The sequence below is a fragment of the Cetorhinus maximus genome, chromosome 7 (assembly GCF_964194155.1).
Source record: "Cetorhinus maximus chromosome 7, sCetMax3.hap1.1, whole genome shotgun sequence".
NCBI classification, from domain to species: Eukaryota; Metazoa; Chordata; class Chondrichthyes; order Lamniformes; family Cetorhinidae; genus Cetorhinus; species Cetorhinus maximus.
This window is the reverse complement of record NC_135885.1, coordinates 25,075,342-25,100,997: the sequence shown is the minus strand read 5'-3', so window position 1 is coordinate 25,100,997 and position 25,656 is coordinate 25,075,342. Positions and strand designations below refer to the sequence as shown.

General features: G+C 40.9%; 1 protein-coding gene and 1 long non-coding RNA gene across 4 annotated transcripts in view; one reads left to right on the top strand and one right to left on the bottom strand.

Annotated features, from left to right (window-relative positions):
* The window catches only part of fam168a (family with sequence similarity 168 member A), a 94,103-nt gene that overhangs the window by 65,866 nt on the left and 2,581 nt on the right, over positions 1-25,656 (bottom strand). The window lies entirely within an intron of this gene.
* Positions 8,832-25,656, top strand: part of LOC144682668 (uncharacterized) — a 92,706-nt gene continuing 75,881 nt past the window's right edge. The window contains exon 1 of the long non-coding RNA XR_013577083.1: positions 8,832-9,110. This is a non-coding gene — a long non-coding RNA (uncharacterized LOC144682668). The remainder of the gene's footprint in view (positions 9,111-25,656) is intronic.

Here is a 25,656-nt window from a genome sequence, read left to right as displayed (position 1 = left end):
TGCTGCGATAAAAAGAATAGCATGAGTTTGAATCATTTTTCTGGTGTAATATAGTTCATGTTTCCTTGTTTGATGTTTTTTTCTTTACGGTAAAAGTTCATCAGAGAACTCTATCAAGCCAGATTTCGCCCTGGGATCTGACTTGTCCAGTATTCAGCTGAGATTAAAATGCCAGGCAAGTATGAAGTCTTTCATCAATCCTGACTTGTGCCTCAGATGGTGGAAAGAGTCTGGGGAGTTAGGAGGCAGGTTACACGCTGCAGAATTCTGACCTGCTCTTTTAGCCACAGTATTTGTTCAGCTGATCCAGTTAAGCTTATGGCCAATGGTGGCCCCACCCCTCCCACCAAGTGACTTGCTAGGCCATTCAGAGGGCAGTTAAGGGTTAACCACTTTGCTGGCCTGTCACATACAGGCCAGACCAAGAAAGGACATAAGATTTCCTTCTCTAAAGCACGTCAGTAAACCAGGTGGGCTTTTACAACAAATGGGTAGTTTCCTGGTCGCTATTAACTGATACGAGCTTGTTATTCCAAACTTACCCGACTTAAAATTCCCCATATGCCACGGTGGCATTTGAATTAATGTCTTCAGGTCATTAGTCCAGGCCTTGGGATTACTAGTCCAGTGACATAACCACAATCCTACAATACCCAGGTCAATAGCAACAATGTAGGCTAGGCATCCTGAGTGCAGTAGGTGGGAGAGAAACCAGATTGAAGACAAACTGAAATCCCACTAGGGCTATCTGTCCCTTGCTCGTCCTGTTTTCTACCCTTAATGTCACCATTAGCACATTTCTTAGCTAATATCACCACCGTCAACACCTCTTTGTCTTTTTGTCTATGACATCTTTTAGCAATCTCCACCTATCACTGGCCCTCTATCCAGTCTACTTGTCCCACCCCCCCTTAAACCAGCTTATATTTCACCTCTTTTCTACTTTTCCTTAGTTCTGGTGAAGAGTCATACGGACTTGAAACGTTAACTGTGTTCCTCTCCGCAGATGCTGTCAGACCTGCTGAGTTTTTCCAGGTATTTTTGTTTTTGTTTCGGATTTCCAGCACCTGCAGTTTTTTGCTTTTATATTATTGAAGACAAGCTGGTTGGGCAATTTTGTAGCAAATATTCCTTTAAAATTAAGGCTGCAAAGCTAAGGTCATCGTTCTTTTTGCTGTAGGATGACATTTATTATCTGAATGCAAGGCTATGATTTTCCTGGGCCACAGGAAATAGCTCCAGAAACTTGTTTTATCATCCAATCTGCCATGCTACTGCCAGGTTTGACAGCACTGAACAGTTGGTATACCACTTCAGATTACAAGCAAATAAAAGCACTTTAGATGATTCATCCAAGCTCACTGCAAGAAATTGAACAATAATTCACAACTGTATTACACCAGAACTGTCGAGCAGTTATTGGTAGGCATCGTGTGGTAACATTCCAGTGAAATCAAAATGCACTGAAGTGCTGAATTGTTCCAGCTAAAAGAGCAGTGCTGCTATAATAGGGATGTCACAGCTTTGAACCAGGCTGCTTAGAGATAACATCTCCTTTGTTGGAATCTGCTTGAAAAACAGTCAGGACAGAACATGCTTTCCAAGATCATAGCCGATCACCCTGCAAGTCCATATTCCGGGTGGGATAATTGGAATCAAGTGGGAAAAGGGAATGAGATGGGGCAAGAGGGGAGCAAAAGGCAAGGAGCCGCCGCCGAAGAGAGAAAGGGGTCCAGAGAAGAAGGGAGGGACAGGCAGAAGAGGAAGCAACAGAAGGTACTGCACCAGAGGTTTATCATTATGAAAGGGAAGGGAAGCAGCCAAGGTGGATGAAGTATGTGGGGGGGGGAGATATACAGGGTTGTGTATGGGAGCAAACAGTTAAGATGGCATTAATTCGCCTCATATTTCATCTCTTTGGAAGGTGGCAGAAGTATATTTGAGATGGGTGGTGGTGTCGAGTTTCTTCTGGGCAAGGGACCGGAACAGGCAGGAGTTGTTGCTCAGCAGTGGATGAGAAATTTGTTTCGAGGGCGAGGATAAATTGTTGCACACAGGGACCAGGAGTATGAAAAACACAGCCACAACAAAACGAAACATGGTTAATGGTGTGATGTGTTCTAAGGATAGAAAATAAGGAGTGAAGATTTTGAAATGAAATCCAAAAAGGCTATGAATTGCAGTCTATAGAATAAGACTTCATTCCTTGCAGGATGCAAATAGTGCTTAAAAGCAACAAGGATAAGTCCTGCTCAACAGTAATACAATGGTGTTGATAGTGCGAAACAAGCCCCTTAAAATTTAAACTTTGTGAGCAAGGCAGAAATGATATCTCTGCACTGCTAACTTTAATGCACATTAATGTTTTCAGAACAAAGGAAAGGTAGATATTTCCTGCTTCAAACAAATTTTGGACTTTGGTTACTTTCATTCTAGCAACAGATTTTATAACTCCCCCCACCACCCAATTTTCTTTGTTCAAGACACCAATGCTGGGATAGTTCCATAAATGCAAGAACTTACTCAAGCTGGCATTCCTCATATGTACAATCTCAAATGAATATCAGGGTCTTAGGTGATGGGGGCATCGTAGCTAAGTCAGTCCAAATGTGAAGTGACTGGGCATGATTAGGAATGGACAACAAGGTTGATTTTTCTTGCACTAATCTGGGCAGTGAGGCCAATCTAGAAACCCCCAACTGTGACCCCACTTAAATCAGTTCACTCAAACAAGGGATTAAATTAGAGTTTCTTGACCAATATAGTTGAATTTCACGCAAGCTTGCTGACGACACAAAACTGGGCAGGGTTGTGAGTTGTGAGGAGGATGCAAGGAGGCTTCAGGGCGATTTAGACCATTTGTGTGTGTGTAGGCAAACACGTGGCAGATGCAGTATAACGTGGATAAATGTGAAGTTATACGCTTCGGTGTGTAAAACAGAAAGGCAGAGTATTATTTAAATGGTGATATATTGAGAAATGTGGATGTACAAAGGGGTTTAGGTGTCCTTGTACACCAGTCAATGAAAGTAAACAGGCAGGTGCAGCAAGCAATTGGGAAGGCAAATGGTACGTTGGCCTTCATTGCAAGAGGATTTGAGTTCAGAAGTAGGGATGTCTTACTGCAGTTATACAGGACCTTGGTGAGACCACAACTGGGGTAGTGTATGCAATTTTGGTCTCCCTACCTATGAAAGGATATACTTGCCATGGAGGGAGTGGAGCGAAAGTTCATTAGGCTGATACTTGGGATGGCAGCGCTGTCATATGAGGAGAGATTGGTTCGACTGGGCTTGTATTCATTTGAGTTTAGAAGAATATGGGGGGAGCTGACTGAAACGCATAAAATTCTAACAAGGCTAGACAGATCGGGTGCAGGGAGGATGTTTCCCCTGATTGGGGAGTCTAGAACCAGGGGCTACAGTCTCAGGATACGGGGCAGGCCATTTAGGACTGAGATAAGGAAAAAAAGTTTTCACTCGGAGGGTGGTCAACCTGTGGAATTCTCTATCAGAGAAGGCTGGGTCACTGAGTATATTCAAGAAAGAAGTTGCTAAATTTTGGGATATTAGGTGCATCAAGGGGATATGGAAAGAAAGTGAGAATATGGCACTGAGATAGGGGATCATCCATGATCATACTGAATGGTGGAGCAGAATCGAAGGGCCGAATGGCCTACTCCTGCTCCTAGTTTCAATGTGTCTATTCTGTGTCTCTATGCAAGGTAGTGCTTTTATTAACAGAGTCACTGAATTTAGGTATAAGTTAATGAAAATAATGCTGCATCATAACAGCCTGGCTGACAACAACCATTGGTTCAACAGCTCAAACAATAATGAATGTAAGACAGAACTGATCATAGAATGAGAATAATGCAAGTGATCATTTCACTCAGAGCCTGTGCTACTTTTGGTGATTTGTATTTTCGTGCTCCCAGATTCCCTTTGCTTCTCTACCCTAGTTAAATCCTCACTTTCTAGCTGATATACAACCTCCTTATTTGTCTTACCAAAATGTAGGATCTCACATTTCTCTATGTTGCGATTCATTTGCAATTATATGCCCATTTGGCAAGTTTAATATCTACTTGTTGCAGTCCTCCTCACTGTTGACTACCCCAAACACCACCCCCAATTTGGGGTCACCTGCAAATTTACAAATTGTGTTTTTGATTCCAAAGCCTAAACCGTTAACATATATAGTGTGTAATGGTATTCCCAGCACTGATCCTTGTGGAGCATCACTTCCTACCTTTTGTAATTCTAAACTACCCTTTACCCATACTTGGTTTGTTTTGAAGTCAGCTAGCAATCCATTTTGCTACTTGTCCCCCGACTCCACATTTTTCTGACCTTATGCATTAGTCTATTATGTGGTGCGTTATTACAGGTCTTTTGAAAATCTAGATAAATTATATCCATTGCATTACCTTTTGTTTATTCTTTCAGTTAACTCTTCAAAAGATTACATAAAGTTGGTCAAGCAAGACATGTCCTTTTGAAATCTAGGCTGGCTTATTCATTATTACATCTTTGGTACTGAGCCAGCACTAAAGATCTCTATTAGGAATTCCCTCAACGATCTAACCTCAACACAAACCAAGTTTATGCAATCTGCCTTCATAATTAAATCATTTAACAAAACATGAATATATGAAGCTCAGATTCCCAACTTTCTTCACTTGTCTGCTCAAGATTAGGTCAGATGTGATTACTCAATAAAATAAAATGTTATAATTGGCGTTTCTAACTTTTAGAAATAGATGAACATTCTAGTCTTTCTGAACGAAATTATTCACCTAGCCTTTTAATCTTAAAAGAATAATGTCCAATTTCATCTAGATCTGTCTGCAGCGATCCTATTACTACTAAATTTTCGTAGAATTATATAGCACAGGAGGCGGCCATTCGGCTCATGCCTGTGCCAGTACTTTGGAGCAGCTATCAGATTAGTTCCATTCCCCTTTTTCCCACAATTCTATCTCCCCTTCGAGTATCGATCCAATTTCCTTTTGAAAGACAATTATCAAATCTGCTTCCGCCACTTTTTCAGGCAGTGCACTGCAGACAGCAACAACACTCTGCACAATTTTTTCCTGCTCAAATCACCTCTGGATCTTTTGCCAATCACTTTAAATCTATGGCCTCTGGTTGCTGGTCGCTCTGCCTCTGGAAACTGTTTCTCCCTATTTACTTTAACAAAACCATTTATGATTTTGAACATCTATTAAATCCTTTCTTGGCCTTCATTGCTCCAAGGAGAACAGACCCAGCTTATCCAGACTCTTCACACAACTGAAGTTCTTATTTTCAATTCTGGCCTCTTGTGCAACCCAGATTTCCTTTGCCTCACCATTGGTGGTCACACCTTCAGCTGCCTAGACCCCAAGCAAGGAATTCCCACCCTAAACCTGTACGATCCAGTAAAGTGCTCCTGAAAGCCTACCACTTCAACCAAATGTTTGGTCACCAATTCTAATATCTCCTTTCATGACTCAGGGTCAAAGTTTGTCTTACAGTAAAATACCCCAATGTATTTTATAGGTCCATTGTTAAAAGGTGCTTTATAAATACAAGTCCTTGTATGAAAAATGTCAGTTTAATTTCAGTTATTGACACATTGTCTAATGCACTGTAGGTTTTAATAAAATTAGGTCATGCAAGAGAAAAACAACAGATTCAGTCAAATCACATTTAACAATTATGCTAATTGCATTCTACCACCAATTTGGCAGCAATTATAAATGTTGGCCAATGCATACAAAGAACCATCGTGTTTGGTAGAGGTCAAAATATTTTTGAGGGCTTGAGGCTTGCTTGAAGGCTACTTTTTGATTTTACGGGCTCCTTTTTCATTCTCACTAACCCCTTTATTAGGAACATAGGATTTAGGAACAGGACTAGGCTCTTCAAGCCTGCTCCAGCAACATTCAATAAGATCATGGCAGTCTCATTGATTGTGGTCTCAACTCCACTTTCCTGTCTGACCCCCATAACCCTTGACTCCCTTGTCTATCAAAAAATCTACCCAACTCTGCCTTGAATAAATTCTGGGGAAAAGAATACCACATACTAAAGACTCTCAGAAAAAAAATCTCCCCATTTCGGTCTTAAAAGGGAGAAGTTTTAATCTTAACCTGTGCCCCCTACTTCTAGTCTTCCCTGCAAGAGGGAACATGCCCCCGGTATTCACCCTATGAAGTCCCCTCAGCATCTTCTACGTTTCAGAAAGATCACCTCTCATTCTTCTAAACTCCAATGGGTATTGACCCAACCTTTCCTAATAAAATAAGCTGTTCATCCCGGGAATGAGTCGAGCAAACCTTCTCTGAACGGCTTCTAACCATTATATCATTTTTCAAACAAGACGACCCAAAACTGTACATAGTATTCCAGAAGTGGTCTCACCAAGGCCCTGTAAGCTGCAGTAAAACTCTGCTACTTTTATATTCCATTCTCCTACCAGTATTCCATTTGTCTCCCTAATCACTTGCTGTGCCTGCATACTAGCTTTGTGATTCATGTACCAGCACACCCAGATCCCCCTGTACCACCAAGTTCTACAACCCCTCTCCATTTAAATAGTATACTGCTTTTCTATTCTTCCTGCCAAAGAGGATAAGTTCACATTTTCCCACATTATATTCCATCTGCCAATTTTTGCCCACTCACTTAACCTGTCTATACCTCTTTCCAAGCTCTCTCCCTCCTATTGACAATTTACTTTCCTACCTATCTTGGTGTCATCAGTAAATTTAGCTACCATACATTCAGTCCTTTCATCCAAGTAATTGATATAGGTTATAAATAGTTGAGGCCCCAGCACTGATCCTTGTGACACTCCACCAGTTACAGCTTGCCAACCTGAAAATGACCCATTTATCTCTATTCTCTGCTTCCTGTTAACTAACCAATCCTTTATCCATGCTAATAGTTTACTCCCTACACCATGTGTTCTTATCTTGTTTGGTAACCTTTGACTTGGCATCTTGTCAAATGCCTTTTGGAAATCCAAGTATACTATATCTACAGGTTCCCCTTTATCCACCATGCTTGTTAGTTCCTCAAAATGCTCAAATTAGTTAAACACGATTTCCCTTTCACAAAGCTATGTTGACTCTGCCTGATCACATTATGATTTTTCTTTTTAAGTATCTTGCTAAAACCTCCTTAGTAATGGGTTCTAGCAATTTCTCTGACAGATGTTAGGCTAAATGGCCTAGTTTCCTGCCTTCTGCCTCCCTCCTTTCTTGAATAAAGATGTTATATTAGCTGTTGCCCAATCCGCTGGGACCCTTCCAGAATCTCTGGAATTTAGGAAGGTTATAAGCAACATATCTTCTCTCTCTGCAGCCACTTCTTTTAAGACTCTAGGATGCAGGCCATCTGGTCCCAGGGACTTGTCAGCCTTTAGGTCTAATGGTTTTCCCAGCACCTTTTCCCTAGTTTTGGCAACTGGTTTAAGTTCCTCCCACCTTGTGATTTTCAAGTACCTTTGGGAAGTTTTCGCAGTCTTCTGGAGAAGACAGATAAAATACCAGTTCAACACCTCTGTTTTGCAGACTGAGGATCAACACTAGCTTTAATTAATCTTTTCCGATTTGAATACTTGTAGAAACTCTTCTTGTATTACTTGCCAGCTTTCTCACTTTTTTAAAAAAAAGTCATTCTTTGCTGATTCTTAAAATCCAACCAATCTTCTGACCTACCATTAATCTTTGCAGATTTGTAGTGTTTCTTTCAATTTGATACTCTCCTTATCTTCCTAATTTAGCCACAGACAATGCATCCTTCTCAAAGAGTTTTTCTTTCACACCGGGATAAACCTTTGCCGAGTTAAGTATCTCCTTAAGTCTGCCACTGCATCTCAACTGTCCTACCTATTAACCTCGTTTCCCAGTGCACTATAGCTAGCTCTGCCATCATAACCATATAATTACGTTTCTTTAGGTTTAAAACACTAGTCTTAGACCCACACATCTCCCCTTCAAACTGAATGTGTAATATTATCATCTGTATGCGTCACCTGCATGTGTATGTGCATTGGCATATTGGGTGTCTGGACTCTCACAAATGGAATTAGAAGATTTCATCAATATCTTCAATAATCATCACTCTTCCATTCAACTTAAAGCCACAAGACACAAGGAAAGCATTAATTTCCTAGACACCACAGTATTTAATTTGGCACAACAGGCAGAAGTTTTCAAGTTTTCTTTCCCCAGGATAACTGAGACACGGTTCTACATACAGAAAGCCATTACAAAAGTCATAGATAAGCCTTCCACAGACTAAGGAGTCACAGCTAATGCATTTCCATCGCATATGCACAAAGCTGCCAAGAATTTAACCAGGCAGTTGCTAACCTTTTTAATTCATCTATGATCTCAATCTCACATTTAACAATTGATCTAGTATTGATATTGATCTAGGATCAATTGCTGTTGCAGAAGACTTCCATCACCCTGTGTTTAGAAGTGTTTTCTAATTTTACTCCTGAAAGATATGGTTTTAATTTTCATATTATGCTCCCTGGTCTTAGACTCGCCTAAATTAATTGATCATTTACCTTATTTCCTATGCCTCATTACAACCACGACAGCACTTCCAAAATATTTCACTGACTATAAAGCACTTATGGTCATAAAAAGCACTGCAAATATTGAAGTCGTTCATTACTATTGGGGATCTCAGTATATGCAAAATGGTTGAATGTTTATCTCTAACAGTCACTGCACCTCTAGTTTACAATATGCAAAACGTTTCAAAATGTGATAACATAAATGCAAGTCATTCTATGAACATACGAATTAGGAGTAGGCCACTCAGCCTCAAGTTAAAAGAGCAGAGATATAGGCTCTGAATTAAAGAGAACTCCAGGGAGCAGACTTTGAGCAAAGTGGGGTCAAGAGAAACCTGATGATCTGAAAAGGCAGCTGAAAGTTGGTTACTCCATGCTGCAGGCCATTGGGGCAAATGTACCCCTTTAGAGCAGTGGTGTTCTGCTTGGCGCAGTCGAAGATCTGAAATTGTGCTTGGAAGGTGACGCTTAATTGTACTCAGAGATCCAGGGCAATAGAATCTTGGAGGGCAAGAGTGAAACCCTGTAAGGTGAGCCATTGTTGAAACCATCTAAGTGAGAGCGACTTTGAGAGAATTCCAAGGCGGGGTCTTCCAATGTGGAGATTGGAAATCCTTATACGAAAGACAAAATTTCAGAGAGATTGGTTGGCTCACAAAGTGACAAGTGTCTTGGTGGGGTGTTGAGAAATTCACAATCTGGTTTGGTTGCATCGATCATCTATTGTGTCGTGTGGTGTGTTTCCAACCACAGTTTGCCTGTTAATTCATATATACCTCATACTTACCCTGAATTTTAGAGTAAAGACAGATATTGTAAATTGTTTTATCTTTCTGAACTTGAAAAATAAAGTCTGTTTTTTGCTGTTCAAAACCTGTGGAATCTTGTGGCTTTATGCACTCAGTAAGCGTCTTGAATCTCAAAGTAAATGCACAGATCAAGATCCATGATCTATATTAGAAGTTCAGCTCTGTACGTTTTGCACAACTCTTGGCCTCAAAGTGCCAGACTCAAACTATAGCTAAAATTAAAAAAGGCCATGATTTCAGGAGTACAGGCTTGAAAGTGCAGTTAAGATCCCATTTTCACAACTCCAGAGATGGCACAAAATTGCAGTCTGGCCTAAAAGGAATTTTAATATATGCATGACATGCTCAAGATGCATTTAATACAAAGTAGGTATCTGATATCATAGTCATTTTTAAATATCTATATTTGTAATCATGAGCATTTTTCAAAAGCATGTGTTCACACAAACGATGGACAAGGCCATTCCACCCACTGTAGACCATCTCCTTAGTAGCCAAACTTTGCCCATTACATTTTCCAGCCTGAGTCTGAACGCCCCTAATATTTTTGTCTCTCCTCCTTCACCTGACAGTGTATACCTATGAAATTTTTAAAAACAAATTTTCACATGTTATTTCATGTTCTCTGGTCCTGCTTTCCTAACTTGAAATTGTTGGGCACCATATATATCATGTAATAACTATGGTTCTTCCATAAGTTTGAAAGAAAGGCAGAGACACAATTAGAGTTACAGTCATTACAGCACAGAAAGAGACTATGCAGCCCATTGAGTGGATGCTCTCTGTAGAGCAATCCAGTCAGTCCCATTCCCTTACTTTATCCTCACAGCCCTGCCAATCTATTTCCCTGAAGTGCCCATCCAATTTCTAAGTCATACGAAAATACGGATTAGGAGTAGGAGGCCAGTTTGGCCCCTTGAGCGTGCTCCGCCATTCAATAAGATCATGGCTGATTTGATTGTGGCCTCAACTTCACATTCCGCCTTCTCCTGATAGATAAGCGAGTCAAAGGTTTTCTCCCTCTGCCTGAAAAATATTCATAGGCCCTGTCTTTTGAGGAAGGGAGCTTCAAAATCTCACTACTCAGAAAAAATTTCTCCTCATCTTTGTTTTAAATGGGCAACCCCTTATTGTTGTGCTTTGGTGACCAAAGGTGACCAGAGCTGAACGCAATACTCAAAGTGCAGCCTGCTCAAAGTATTACACAGTTATGCGATGGATTAGACAGTCAGCCTTGGCTCAGGAGTAGCACACTCACTGCAGTCAGAAAGTCATGAGCTCAAAGCTCCAGTCTGGAGACTTGAGCACATAAAAAGGTTGACACTCCAGTGCAGTACTGCAGTAACATGTTAGTTTCCACCTGTGCCAACACCACCTAGCTCTACCTCACCACCTCTCTTGGCCCCCTTCCCTGTCTCTAAATTGTTTGGCTGCTTGCCCACCATCCAGTACTGAATGAGGAGGAATTTCCTCCAATCATACTGGGAAGACTGAGGCCATTGCCTTCAGCCCCCATTACAAACTCCACTTCATAGCCACCGACTCTATCCTTGTACCTGGCAACTGTCTGAGGCTGAACCAGGCTGTCCCAACCTTGGTTTCACATATGATCCCCAAGATGAGTTTTCAACCATATATCCATGCCATGTTCAAAACTGCTTATTTCCACCTTTAACATTGCCCAACTCCTCCCTGTGCCTCAGTTCATCTGTTGCTGAAACCCTCATCCATACCTTTGTTACCGGTAGACTTGCCTATTCCAATGCACTCCTGGACAATCTCCCACATTTTGCCCTCTGTAAACTTTGTCATCCAAAACTATACTGCCCATGTCCTAACTTGCACCAAATCCCATTCACCGACATCCTTGTGCTAGCTGCCCTACACTGGCTTCTGATTAAAGTAACGATAAATTCCATCACATTTCTCCTTCTCTTTAGCTCTGAAGTCATATGGACTTGAAACGTTTCTCTCCACAGGTGCTGTCAGACAGGCTGAGTTTTTCCAGCATTTTCTGTTTCTATTTCAGATTTCCAACATCACAGTATTTTGCTTTTATTTCATTTTTATAATTCTCACCTTGGTTTTCAAATCCCTCCATGGCCTCACCCTGCCCTATTTCTAAACTCCTCCAACCCTCAGGTATAAACGTGCTCTTCAAAATCTTGTCTCGAACATCCCAGACTTTAATCGCTCCACCATTGGCAGCTTTGCCTTCAGCTGCCTAAGTCCTAAACACCGGAATTCCCTCCCTAAACCTCTGTCTCTCTTTCGTCCTTTAAGATACTCCTTAAAATTTAGCTCTTTGACTCTGATGTTTTTAGTCATCTGCCCTAATATCTTATGTAACTTGGTGTCATATTTTGCATTTAATGCCCCCGTGAAGTACTTTAGATGTTTTATTACATTAAAGGTGCTATCCAAATCACTGTCGAGTGCTGCACTGCTGGAGGTGCCAACTTGTGGATGAAACAGCAAACCCAGAATCTGTTTGCCCTCTTGAGCAAATGTAAAAGATTCCATTGCATTATCTGAAGAACTGGAAAATTCTCCCAATAGCATGGCAAATATTTATCCCTCAGCCAACATTAAAAACAGGTTATTGGTTGTTTTTCTCATTCTTATTTGTGCAGGAGTACTTAATTGGCCATAAAGTGCTTTGGGACATCACGAGGTCATGAAAGGGGCCATATAAATACAAGTTTTTCTTTTCATCCTTGCATTCAAACCCTCACCACCATCTCCCACTGCACCCTGCAACTACTCCACCCACACCCAAATCAAAATGGCCAATCCTCAAATTTTGTTTTGGAATTGTTTCTAAACTGTATAAAGTACAATAAAATTAAAAATGGCACTGTACAAATTACCATAATTCATTACAAACTCTTGACCCACAAACTTGAAAAAATGATCCTTTATGCACAAAAGTGATTTTTAACCTTTTTGTATTCACCTTGGTAACTATTAAACAGCAAAAAGAAATGTTGAATTATAAATTAGTTCTCAAATGTCATCCTGCTCAGTCTTTATAAAGGCAGATATGTTGGACATGCTCTGTGTGAAGCTTATATCAAAGGCCTATAGCTGTGCATTCTCTCATTTCACCTCCTAAGACTGTGTAACCTTTTAAAATGGTGGCAAAAATGTGTATGAGCTATACAAAGCTAAATAAATTATAACACAATGTAAAGAGTGGTTTCTTGCTCAATGCCCCAGCACGAGCCCCCCATTGCTGCAGCAGTGCAGGGGCATTCTCAATCATTTTCCATACTCATACTCCTCCTTCAAAATGTATTCACATCTCAGTTACTGTACCTACCAACACACCCTCTCATTTCGCCCCTCCACCTTACTTTCCTAAATCTTTCCCAAACACGGATCCTCTATTATTCTTTAATTTCTCATAATCTAACTCAAACTACAATCACATCTTATACACAGTAGATCAGAGTGACATTGCCAATAACTTAGGAACAGGAGCAGGCCAGTCTCTTGAGTCGACTCTGCCAGTGAGATTACGGCTGATTCGCACCTCAACTCTACGCAACTGCCATTGTTCCATATACCGTCATATGCTTGCCTAAAATCTCTGCCTGAAAACTCCAATTGTCCTAACATCCAGTCTTTTGGGTGCAAATTCCATATTTCTACAAGCCAGTGTGTGGAGAAACTGCTTCCTGATTGTGCTCTTGAATAGTTGACCTAGCTCCAGTTAAGGTTATGCTTCCTTGTTCTTGATTCTTCAAGAGAAAATAGAGTACTATGGCAAAACAATTATTTTAACATTTTTAACAGTTGGGAAGCAGGGTCATACCTGCACCTGACTACATGGCTGATTATCAGAGTTGGGAAAATCAGAGGGATTGCCAGTCTGATTTTTGTGTGCATCTAATTTGTAACAATATGAAAACAGGTTGCCACTTTACTCAATGTTTGTTGACCTCAGAGTATAAGGACATAAAAAATAGGCTCTTATGCCTAACACAATTGTTTGTACAGATTAAATTGCAAGGTATAATGGAGCTGAGACTCAATTCAGTTATTAAAACTTATTTATCTTTTTTTAAAAAGTGGTCACACGCCTAAATAAATTACCCCTGCACTCCAAAAGAAAATTAGAGGGCACATTTTTTACTAGTCCAGTATTATAGTATGACTAATAAGACTATACTACCATATCCCCCATTCATGCCTACTTTGTTAAAATGCCCAATTTTATGGACAAAAAATTATCAGATTAACCAGACACTCTGAAGAAACTTATTTTGACCGAGTTGGAAAACAGCTTGTAAAACAAATTCAGTCAAGCTCTCCTTCTGGTAAAAAATTTATATTTTAAAAAAATAAATTCACATTTCGGTGTCAATATGTCTACATGCATTGGCAAGCCCCACTCCAGACCCAAGTCCATAATAGGTTGATACATCAGCATAGTATTTAGAGAGTTAATTGTTTAAATAATACATTAGATCAAGGCCCAAACTGTTAACTCCATAACCTATCCAAAATTTATCCCTTAACCAACACCAATCTACACACAACCTCCCACCAAAAGAAATGTGAGGAATGACCAAATAATGTTTTTGGTGGTGTGGCTGAGGGATAAATGTTGGTCCTGTAATCAGTACTGCACTGATGTGTCATTCTAGGTTACCTGCTTAAGTGTAAGAAACAGTCTTCAATCAATCTGCCTCCAAGGTGGGATTCCTACCATTGAAGCTGAGGTTAATGCCTTTAAAAAGTTTAAGAGCACTATAGTCTTTCAACTATCCCACAGTCTATTTGAAATGAACATTTCTCAACCTTGCTGCTGTTCTATGCTTTGACGATCAGCCCAAGAGCAATCATGGCGGGTAGAACTTTCCTTCTGCGACATTGTGAATTTCTATACAGTGACAACAAATTTGTGAAGTGCTACACCAGCTACTAGATTCACTATTTCATAGAACTTGTTCTAAACAAAATGCCTACTTCCAGGTTACTTCAACATTCTAAAAGTACAAAATATAAAAACTAGCATTCACCTAGCATCTTCCATGTAGAAAAGCATCCCAAGAAGCCTCACGTTGGCATAATCAGGTGAAAATTGACTAACCAAAAGCAGGAGATATCAGAAGGGGCAATCTACGATTTGGTCAATGAGATGGGTTTTAAAGGAGGATCTTAAAAGAGGTAGGAAATGGAGAGATGTAAAGGTTTAGGGAGATTCATGTTTAGGACCTAGACAGTTGAATGCACAACTACCACTCGTGGGACAAGAGCCCAGAAAATGCTGGAAATTCTCATTCTTTTTATGGACAGTTAAATAGTGGTATTTTGGACACACACCCTCCACCAAATGACATAAACTACCATTTCTCTATAGACACTGACTGACCTACTGCACTTATTCATTTAACATTTTGTATTTTCACTTCAGATTTCTAACCTGTACCATTATTCCTCTTCAATGGTTAGCACTATTAAACCACAAAGTGATTAGCAAATTACAGCCAGCCTTAATGGTTTAAAATCATAATCTGCCTGAGCTTAAACAAAATCAAGCCAACCTAACTCGGAAAACAACCAGAATCCATGCATAACTACCAACTCCTACAGTACTACATGAGCGAACTGCTCAATGAACAATATGAAAATATTTATTAGAATCCTGTCAGGATGAGCAAGATTTCATCGAACAGAACTGATCATTCCATTGTGTTTCATTAAAAACTGAAACTTAGCAAAACAGTACACATATAAAAATTCTACAGCCAACAGTTACAAGCTTGCCTGTTTCTTTCCTTTAAAAAAAATCAGTCTTTCTATGCACTCTAATTCTTTTTAACTAAACTATATATAAGCACTTTACACATTTCTGCAAAAGAATTAGAATACTGAAAGCAAGCAGCATTAACAATTGAGCAAGAATACGAAGACAACAGTTTTAATTTGTTTGCTTGTTGTGAGGTTAGAAAGAATTTCTGGTGCTTCGGTACTTAGGGTAAGAACCAAAAGCAGAAAGGAAGTTTTCTGCAAATAACAATAATTAATCATTTGCAACTACATTTTTCCAAGACTGCAGAATTGGTATAAGTTTTTACGTGTTCTTCTCAGTCATTTGTCCAGGACCTAAGGGCAAAGTACATTATTGGGGCTCAGGGGTAAGAAATTGTATTAGGGCTAGGATATGGAATTCAACAGATTTTAATTCATTTAAGTTAAATGAGAGTATTATGCACACAGCTGACACTTTTATACTGACATACCAGTGGTTACAAAGCCACATGAGGCAAACTGTCAATTATTTTCAGAATAAAGCGAAGATTTTGGCTAATTGATTTGCAACTGCCCTGAAAGGCAAGGACTACACAGCAAATAGCTAATACAACTATGATTTTTTTAAAGCTTGAAACCTGGCTTTGTTCTAGAATCTATGTTTTCATTGTGATCATAAAATACTCATGATACTGCACATTTCCCAATACTGTAGTTTAATGTAGACATGTTTTGTTTCAGTATAACTTTTACATTATTGTTCTTCTAACAAACTCAATAGTTTTTCCTACTTGAATTGCCTTCAAAATATATCTTCCCTCGCTCATTTTTCCTGTGTCAATATTAACTATAAGACATCTTTGTTTGCATTTCAATTCTTTTGAATTAAACAGAAATTACACGAGTGCATCGTTATAGTGGTGGCACGTACTTAACATGTGCACTGGGCAAATATAGTCCAGTCCTAACCAGAGAACGTCACACCTTTGGTATTAAAACAAGTTTCTCAAGCCCCAATACATAACAGTATTTTTACAATATCCTGTCAATGGAACTATATAACATGGGCAGTTAAAATACCAGTGAAATTGTTTCCATTTTGTATGGAGTTCAAATCTATGCACAGATTAAAGTGGCAATGATCTTACATCTGGCAAAAATGGCAGGTGTGGTCTGTTAAGAACAGCACTGGTCAACTGACGCTTCAAAAACTTTATCCAGTCAAGTTAACTGATAATGGCTAGAGGTTCCAGATTTATAGAGCATTACTTAGACATTAGAACACAAACTAGTAGGGCCAATTAGTGTGTTGGTGTTTATTCTCCAGTGGCAGAATTAGGAACATTGGAGAGGTAGGCCATTCAGCCCATCCAGCCTGTGCCACCATTCAATACAATCATGGCTGATCATCCGCTTCAATGCCTTTTATTCCCTTCTCTCTTTATGTCATTAGTATTTAGAAATTTGTCAATCTCTGCTTTAAACATACTCAATGACTGAGCTTCCATAGTCCTCTGGGTCGAGAATTCCAAAGATTCACAACACTGAGTAAAAAAATTTCTCATCTCGGTCTTAAGTGGCTTCCCCCTTATTTTGGAATTTTGTCCCCTGTTTCTATACTCCCCAACGAGGGGAAACATCTTACCTGCATTTACCTTCTCTATCCCTTTACGTGTTTTGTAGGTTTCAGTGAGATCACTCCTTGAAACTCTAGAGAATACAGGCCCAGTTTCCCCAATCTTGTGTCATAGGAAAGTTCCACCATCCCAGGGACAAGTCTGGTGAACCTTTGTTGCACCATCTCTCTGGCAAAGATACCCTTCCTATGGTAAGGGGACCAAAATGGCACACAGTACTCCAAATGTGCTCTAACCAAGGTTCTATACATTTGAAGCAAGACTTCACTATTCCTGTACTCAAATCCTCTTGCAATAAAGGCTAACATGCCATTAGCCTAATTGCTTGCTGCACCTGCATGTTAGCCTTCAGTACTTACTGACAAGGAGACACAGGCACCTTTGTACAACTACAGTTGCTCTTACCATTTAAAGAATGCTTTGCACATCCGTTCTTCCTACCAAAGTGGATAGCCTCATATTTTTCCACAATATATCCATCTGTTATGTTCTTGACCACTCATTAAGTCTGTCCCATGTCATATCCCCTTATTTCCTTTTCTTTAACAATGTAGCTACCCCATTTTATGTGAACCAGAGATCACCGATTCTACGATTGCATAACTATCAATGGTTTAAAAGTTTCTCCTACTGTCTAACCCAAATCTTATATCTATGCCCTCACCTTCTAACCTCATTTCCTGAAAACAATCTGCTTCTATCTACTTTATCCCATCTCTTCATAATTTGAAACCCATATCAAATCTCTCATCTCTTCTGTTTTAATAGAAACATTCCTATTTTTCAAATCTTGTGTCTTTTCATACCAGGCAACAACTTGGTGTGTCAACAACTTATGATGGAGTGCACAGCACGAGTACACGGTATTGCAATTGTAGTCTTACTAAGCTTTTGTATAGATTCACTATTACATCCCAACTTTTGGATTCTGTATCTCTTGCCAACCTAGTTTTAAAATGGCTTTATTCATTTGGAGATGCTGCTTTTAATATATTGTGAATCTGAACTCCCAAAACACTCTGCTCTTCACCAAATTACTAAATTTTAAAACCAAAATGTGCTACTTCACATTTACTGCCACTGAATTCCTTTTGCCACGTTTTGCATTCTACCAACAATAGAATGTTTGCTACTACCGCCAAGATCTGCACCTGCAGCGGGCTCCACCCGGGCCCGTGCTCACCGCAGTGGCTCCTCCTACTTGCAACAGCCTAGCCCCCGCAGGTTCTCCATTGCCGGCGACAGCCAGGTATGGGCCTGACCATAAGACATAGGAGCAGAAATTAGGCCATTCGGCCCATCGAGTCTGCTCCACCATTCAATCATGGCTGATAAGTTTCTCAACCCCATTCTCCCGCCTTCTCCCCGTAACCTTTGATCCCCTTACAATTCAAAAACCTATCTATCTCCGTCTTAAATACACTCAATTACCTGGCCTCCTCAGCCTTCTGTGGCAATGAATTCCGTAGATTCACCACTCTCTAGCTAAAGAAGTTTCTCCTCATCTCTGTTCTAAAAGGTCTTCCCTTTACTCTGAGGCTGTGCCCTCGGGTCCTAGTCTCTCCTACTCATGGAAACATCTTCCCCACGTCCACTCTATCCAAGCCTTTCAGTATTCTATAAGTTTCAATCAGATCCCCCCTCATTCTTCTAATCTCCATTGAGTATAGACCCAGAGTCCTCAAACGTTCCTCATATGTTAAGCCTTTCATTCCTGGGATCATTCTCGTGAACCTCCTCTGGACCCTCTCCAGGGCCAGCACATCCTTCCTGAGATACGAGGCCCAAAATTGCTCACAATATTCTAAATGTGGTCTGACCAGAGCCTTATAAAGCCTCAGCAGCACATCCCTGCTTTTATATTCTAGTCCTCTCGAAATAAATGCCAACATTGCATGTGCCTTCCTAACTACCGACTCAACCTGCAAGTTAACCTTAAGAGAATCCTGGAATAGGACTCCCAAGTCCCTTTACACTCCAGATTTCTGAATTCTCTCCCCATTTGGAAAATAGTCTATACCTCTATTCTTCCTACCAAAGTGCATGACCTCACACTTGCCCACGTTGTATTCCATCTGCCACTTCTTTGCCCATTCTCCTAACCTGCGCAAATCCTTCTGCAGCCTCCCCGCCTCCTCAATACTACCTGTCCCCCCAGCTCCATCCATTTTCAGGGCTAGTTGATTCTTGTCATCTGCAGCATCCTTTGGTCTTCTGCATTATGTGCTTTGCCTCTTAATTTAATATTCAATCTCCCCAGTTAACTGGCTCAGTCAAGGTAGCAGGTTAAAACTGGCTTCAGTGTTCCAGAGTTGAATCGAATGAAGGGAGGAAAAACAGTCACAGTTCAATACTTCCTGATCATTATTCAATGGCCCTGTTGGAAATGTAGCTGGCTGTTTGTTGATGGTAAGATCAAGCTCAGCTATTACATTCCCCACTGCTGAACATCCTGCCAGCACTCACAATCAAAGCTCACACTCAAGTATTGCCTCTCTTGGGCGAGGTACCAGAGTGACTGTAGATCAGGAAGGATTCACAACTGAGAAAGTTGATTAAAATACATAGCATCAAATTAGACCTTACGAAAATACCAGCCTACAGTAAACTGACCATTTGACCAGTAAAGTTAACTTCCATAAAAAAAGTAAAATTCTGTTTATTTCAAGAAAAAAATTCTTAATATTTTTTTAAATGGTTTTCAATTTTACAATTATTCTGGAAATATATTAGAGCAATGTTTAGAAATCACAAACAGTCTAGAGATTTTAATATGGAATGGGTATGAAAGGGGGCACAAAACATGGCACAGCATTTGTTATTACACACGTCAAGCACATTTATTTCATAATAGGATTATTCAGGCAGTGTGGAGGATATCATGAAGGCCACTGATTTCATGGACCTATTAAGTCAAATTCTACTTTTACAGGTGCTTTGTGGATCAAATTCCCTGCCTGTCCATTATTGCGTGTGAACTGAAAACATGTATGTTCCTAACTTTTTACCTATTGTTTTAACTTGCATTTATATAGCAGATATAATGGAGAAGAAACAAAAAATATTTAGGAGAATTCTAGAATGTGGGGCCTACATGGTTGTCAGAACAACCTGCAGTGGTGGGGTGAAGGGAAGGGCTGCCCAAGGGGTCAGAAATAGTTTTTGGGAGATTGGGTCAGGACTGGAGGATGTTAAGGGATAGGCAGGAGCACGCCAATGTAGACCAACAAGGACAGGCGTGATGGGCAAGCACTGCTTGGTGTGGCACAGGATATGGAGGATAGAGCTCAAGTTTATGAAGGGTGAAGATGGGGAAGCTGCACAGGGGAGCATTGGAATGGTTCAGTCTGGAGTAGACAAAGACTTGGATAAGGGTTTTAGCAACAGTTAGGCTGAGGCAAGTAATGTTTAGAGGTTTTAGTAGGTGACTTTTCGAATGGCAAGTATATGGGAGTTGGGTTCAGGTTTAACCAACACCAAGGTTGAAAACATATCGGTAGAATCCTTGATGGTGGCAAGGAAGGAGATAGATTCCGTGGCAAAGATAGAGTTTGTGACAGGAGCCAAAACTTATGGCTTCAGTCTTCCCGATGTTTAGCTAGAGGAAACTGCAGCTCATCCAATGGATATCAGGCAATATGACATCATAAAGTCAGTGAAGTGATCAAGAGAAGTGGTGGAGGATGTGCCAGCATATGCAAAAGCTAAACTCATGTCTTTGGGTAATTTTGCCAAAGGGCAATATGTAAATGAGGAAAAAGGAAGGGGGGGCAAAGAATAGATCATTGGGGAATACCAGAGAACAGTGCAGGGTTGTGAAGAGAAAACCTTGCTCACAATAGTGTGGCTATAAATGGATAAGAAAGAAAGTAAGAAGGGGAGGTCCCAAGCTGGGAGGGGGATAATGTGTTCAACCCTGTAAAGGACTGGAGGAAGATTAAGAGGAGGATGGAGGGATAATGCACCAAGTCATATGGATGTCTGAGAAACTTTAGTTAGGTTTGTTTCTTGTTGTTAAATGGGGCAGAAACCTATTTATAGATACACTGACCAAGCTGATATGCAAAGATAACAGTCGGGTTCAACATTTGGTACTTACCCAAATATTAAGAGTAGTAGTGTGATCCTGGGCTTTGGTACCAGTGGGCTACAGGTCCTTGAGAATGTGAGGGGATGGCATAGTGGTATTGTCGCTAGGCCAGTAATCCAGATGCCTAGGGTAATGCTCAGGGGCCCTGGATTTGAATCTTGCCACAGCAGATGGTGGAATTTGAATTCAAGTCTAATAATAACCATGGAGCCATTGTCGATTGCTGTTAAAACCCATCTGGTTCACTAACGTCCTGTTCCTCGAGCAGAGGTGGTGGCACAGGGGTATACAGTCAGGAGGGAGTTGCCCTGGGAGTCCTCAACATCAATTCTGGACCCCATGAAGTCTTTTCACATAGGCAAACATAGGCAAGGAAACCTCCTGATTAGCACGTGCCACCCTCCCTCAGCTGATGAATCTGTGCTCCTCCATGTTGAACACCACTAGGAGGAAGCAATGAGGGTGGCAAGGGCACAGAATGTACTCTGCGTAGGAGACTTCAATGTCCATCATCAAAAAAAAAAAGCACCATTACTGACCGAGCTGGCTGAGTCCTAAAGGACATAGCTGCTAGACAGGGTCTGCAGCAGGCGGTGAGGGAACCAAGAGGAAAAAACATACTTGACCTCATTTTCAACGACCTGCTTGCTGCAGATGCATCTGTCCATGACAGTATCGGTAGGAGTGACCACTCCGCAGTCCTTGTGGAGACTAAGTCCCACCTTCAGATTGAGGATACCTTCCATCGTGTTGTGTGGCATACCACCACGCTAAATGGGATAGATTTAGCAACTCGATCGAGCAACTCAAATCGAGCAGATCGAGCAATTCAAGACTGAGCACCCATGAGGCGCCATGGGCCATCAGCAGCGTACTTGAAGACAATCTGTAACCTCATGGCCTGGGATATCCCCCATTCTACCATCAAGCCAGGGATCAACGCTGGTTCAATGAAGAGTGCAGGAGGGCATGCCAGGAGTAGCACCAGGCATACCTAAAAATGAGGTGTCAACCTGGTGAAGCTATAATACATGACTACGTGCGTGTCAAACAGCATAAGCAGCAAGTGATAGACAGAGCTAAGTGATTTCATAACCACCGGATCAGTCCTGCCACATGCAGTCGTGAATGGTGGTGGACAATTTAACAACTCACTGGAGAAGGGGGCGCCATAAATATCCCCATCCCCGATAATGGGGGGGCCCTGCACATCAGTGCAAAATAAAATGTGAAGGTGTAGCATTTGCTAATCTTCAGCAAAAGTGCCGAGTGGATGATCCATCTCAGCCTCCTCCAGGGGTCCTCAGCCAATTCGATTGACTCCACGTGATATCAAGAAACGGCTGAAGGCACTGACAATACTCCAGCAATAGTACTGAAGACTTGTGCTCCAGAACTTGCCGCGCCCCTAGACAAGCTGTTCCAGTACAGCTACAACACTGGCATCTGCCCGGCTATGTGGAAGATTGCCCAGGTATGTCCTGTACACAAAAAGTAGGACAAATCCAACCCGGCTAATTACCACCCCATCAGTCTACTCTCCATCATCAGTAGTAAAGTAATGGAAGGGGTCATCAACAGTGCTTTCAAGCTGCGATTGCTTAGCAATAACTTGCTCACTAACGCCCAGTTTGGGTTGCGCCAGGGCCACTCAGCTTCTGACCTCATTATAGCCTTGGTTCAAACAGGACAGAACTCCCAGGGTGAGTTAAGTGTGACAGCCCTGGACATCAAAGCTGCATTTGACCAAGTGTGGCATCAAAGAGCCCGAGCAAAATTGGAGTCAATAGGAATCAGGAGGAAAACTCTCCGCTGGTTGGAGTCACACTAGCACAAAGGAAGATGGCTGTGGTTGTTGGAGGTCAGTCATCTCAGCTCCAGGAGCTACTAAAAGAGTTCCTCAGGGTAGTGTCCTCAGCCCAACCATCTTCAGCTGCTTCATCAATGACCTTCTTTCCATCGTAAGATCAGAAGTGGGGATGTTCGCTGATGATTACACAATGTTCAGCACCATTCGCAACTCCTCAGTGAAGCAGTCAGTGTCCAGATGCAGCAAGCCCTGGACAATATCCCGACTTGGGTTAACAAGTGGCAAGTAACATTCGTGCCACGCAAGTGCCAGGCAATGACCATCTCCAACATGAGGGAATCTAATCGGCACCACTTGATGTTCAATGGCATTACCATCGCTGAATACCCACTATCAACATCCTGGGGGTTACCACTGACCAAAAACTGAACTGGACTAGCCATATAAATACTGTGTCTACAAAAGGTCAGAGGCTAGGAATCCTGCAATGAGTAACTCACCTCCTGACTCCACACCATCTACAAGGCACAAGTCAGGAGTGTGATGGAATACTCCCCCACTTGCCTGGATGAGTGCAGCTCCCACAACACAAGCAGCTTGACACCGTCTAAGACAAAGCAGCCCACTTGGTTGGTACCACATCCACAAACATTCACTCCCTCCACAACTGACGCACAATAGCAGCTGTGTGTACCGTCTACAAGATGCACTGCAGGAATTCACCAAGGCTTCTTAGGCAGCACCTGCCAAACCCATGACCACTACCATCTAGGAAGACAAAGGAAGCAGATAGATGGGAACACACATCTGGAAGTTCCCCTCCAAGTCACACACCATCCTGACTTGGAACTATATCGCTATTCCCGCACTGTTGCTGGGTCAAAATCCTGGAACTCACTCCCTAACAGCACTGTGGGTATACCTTCACCACATGGACTGCAGCAGTTCAAGAAGGCAGCTCACCACCACCTTCTTAAGGGCAACTAGGGATGGGCTATAAATGCTGTCCCAGCCAGTGAAGCTCACATTCCGTGAATTAATAATTTTTTAAAAAAACCACCTCACAATGCTGTGAAACATCTGTTTCCACAGTGAAGGGTGAACCTCAGACTCAGCGGAATTAAACTGGAGTGACAGGTTTGGCCCATTGAGACAACATGGGCCTGATAACATTAAATGCAGACAGGGTCATCCCAGGTGCCTTTTTGTAATTCAAACGCAAATAGTGCTTTGCGATTTGTTCCTGAGAGTTCACTTGTCTTCCACAGATAACTTATCAAAAGAACAGATGATCAGGAGAATAACAAGTCTTGTTTACTTTCAAAATTAAATGTCCCATTATCCAGTAGTTCTAAATACCAAAGCTCTAACTTCACTGGTATATTCTCAGCTTTTAACTAAAAGTTGGGTATACTTATAATGGGTCACTTGGCCCATCATGTCTATGCTGAAGTATATAATACATAAAATACTTTAAAAATGGGTAAATATCTTACTTAGATACACATCTATATACCACGTCTTTTCCTCACTGGACACCAATGCATATAAACTTTCCAACAAATCAGAATTGGGAACAACCAATAAGTATTTCCTTCCTTGCTCCCTAGCCCATGGACATGGAGGCTGTGCTCCAATAGCTTTCCAAGCTGGCAGCAGCTAATTCAGCACACACCAAGCAATATGACCCCTATCCTTGGCCGGATTTATTCATTAAGCATCTGTAGCTTCAACAATAATGTTGGGCCACAGGTTTTGTGATCCATATGGATAACTTCTCAGATAGGTGATTACAAAAGAAGTCCAACGCATCAATAAAGTTTAATTTCATCCAATTGATTCAGTACCTCCTGAACTATAGAATTCAACTATTTTCTCAAATCAGTGTCACTTTTTTTTCTTCAGTTTGAATACCGGATTAAAGCAGACAGCAACTGACCCAAAATATCCAGATAATAATTCACACAGTTGAGAACACATCTCAGCAACCACATCTGTCTTGATAACAAATTAGAGGTCAAGTTTTACATTCAAACTATGACCCTTTAATACAAGTTTCTAGGAGTTAAAAGCTAAATATAAAAAGTATGCCACATTGTATTAAGTTATGAAATTCTTTGTATAAAATTTAATGAGGCAGCATGTCAGCACACCAATTCTCATGCATTTACACATGTTGATTTAGGATGAAGGTCACTCCAGTAACTCTGCTGCACTGCCCAAACCAAGTAGTACTGAGGTGTCACTGTCAAAATATGCAAATTAGCCTGCACATCTGATGGGAGTGTGGGATTTGAATCGAGTGTATTTTTATTTTATAACATCTGATCAAGCAATTAAAATTTTATGTTTAAATATATAAACATGAATTACAATATGATTTCCCATTTCAACAACTAATTTTGTTATGGGTTTTACTGTTACCTGCAGTGGTACCCAACTAATTTTAATAATGATTACAAAATACTGGGTGCAGAGCACACACATTCAACTCTACCCATCTACACTTACACTGCATTACTTATGGAAGTATGAAATAAAGTCAATAATGCTAAATTCTCCTCTAACCTCAAAGTGGTCTGTTGATTTATGGGTCTTAAATTATCTTCAGATATTATGATCATTTGGGGGTGGCATCTGAATTTTAAAATAATGTAGATAATTGAGTGTACAAATATTGGAAAGGGATGCACTCCTTCACAGAACTAGGTACGTTATTACATTTTATCAATTTCAAAGCAAATCATTCACAATATTGCACGAGTTCTCAATGAATCTAGTTCAGGTCCTATTCCAGGTCAAAAACTTGAGATTCAACCTAACACCCCCATTCTTGATATGGAATCTCAACCATCAAGGTTGGAAGATCCAGCCCAGAGCTACAGCAGTGTCCAGCTAAGCCCAATTTTTTTGTTGTATTGGCCTTTAATTAGAGACCAACCATACTGTTGTCTGACCTGTTGTCTTAAA